The following is a 1053-nucleotide window of genomic DNA, read 5'->3' as shown; positions in this document are numbered from 1 at the left end:
AAAAGATGGCTCAAATGGTAAACTGGGGAGTTGAATAAAGGAATTACTTAACAAAAGTGCTGTAGACAGGAGTAAGGGAAACCAACAAGGGAGGGTGGTGCACCCCCAGTCTCGCAACAGTGGGAGCCATCACCAATGATCCTCTGGGCTAAAAGGTCAGTGTGAGGGAATAAGTATCCCTCAGGCTTTCTCAGTAGGAGTGATAGCACTCCCAGGGAGAGGGGGGTATGTGAAAACATTCTTATTTTATGTGTATAGCACAGATACACAGTGTGCACAAACACATTTCACTTGGGAGTGATTAGTAAAATAAAATGTTTAAAAGGTTCCATAGAGAGGCAATACAGTAGATAGAGAAATAATATCTATGGTTTTATGTAGAGAAATACAGTGGTCAGGCTGAGGAACACATGCCCTGACCTCCCTCCTCACTTCCATCTGATCTGCATGTGCTTCCCATGGGCTGACCCGCAACTGAAACCAGAACATATGGGAGCTTGTTAGTATAGACAATTCAAGTCAATCTCCACGGGGTGCAGAACAGGGTGAGGAAGTTACAGAGCATTTGTAGGGGCAGATGGAGAATATCCAATAGTACCACCAAGAGTTCTTAAAGGGCCAAAGATTTATTTTGGTACATAAGTGAAAGTGAAAGTGAAGTCGTGTCCGACTCTTTGCGACCCCATGAACTGTAACCCACCAGGCTCCTCAGTCCATGGAATTTTCCAGGCAAGAGTACTGGAGTGGGTTGCCATTTCCTTCTCCAGGGGATCTTCCCAACCCGGGGATTGAACCCGGGTCTCCTGCACTGCAGGCAGATGCTTTACCATCTGAGCCACCAGGGAAGCCCCGAAGATCTATACAATTCATCTGGGATTCCACCCGGCTCTCCCCTCTTACTCTCACTTGACTCCATCATCTCATATTTTTGGTTTCCAAAATGTTAATCTGGTTACTGACTCAGGACCTTTGCTCTGGACATGCTCCTTCTTTGCCATGGTACATGTTTACTTCCCTCTTCTTATTTTTGACTCTCAGCTTACAAGTCACTTT

General features: G+C 45.6%; 1 non-coding gene across 1 annotated transcript; it reads right to left on the bottom strand.

The window, feature by feature from the left end:
- Nucleotides 774-845, bottom strand: TRNAC-GCA. Its single transcript has one exon. It is a non-coding gene; the product is annotated as a tRNA-Cys (tRNA).

The sequence above is a fragment of the Capra hircus genome, chromosome 2 (genome assembly GCF_001704415.2).
Source record: "Capra hircus breed San Clemente chromosome 2, ASM170441v1, whole genome shotgun sequence".
NCBI lineage: Eukaryota > Metazoa > Chordata > Mammalia > Artiodactyla > Bovidae > Capra > Capra hircus.
This window is presented reverse-complemented; position numbering and strand designations above follow the sequence as displayed.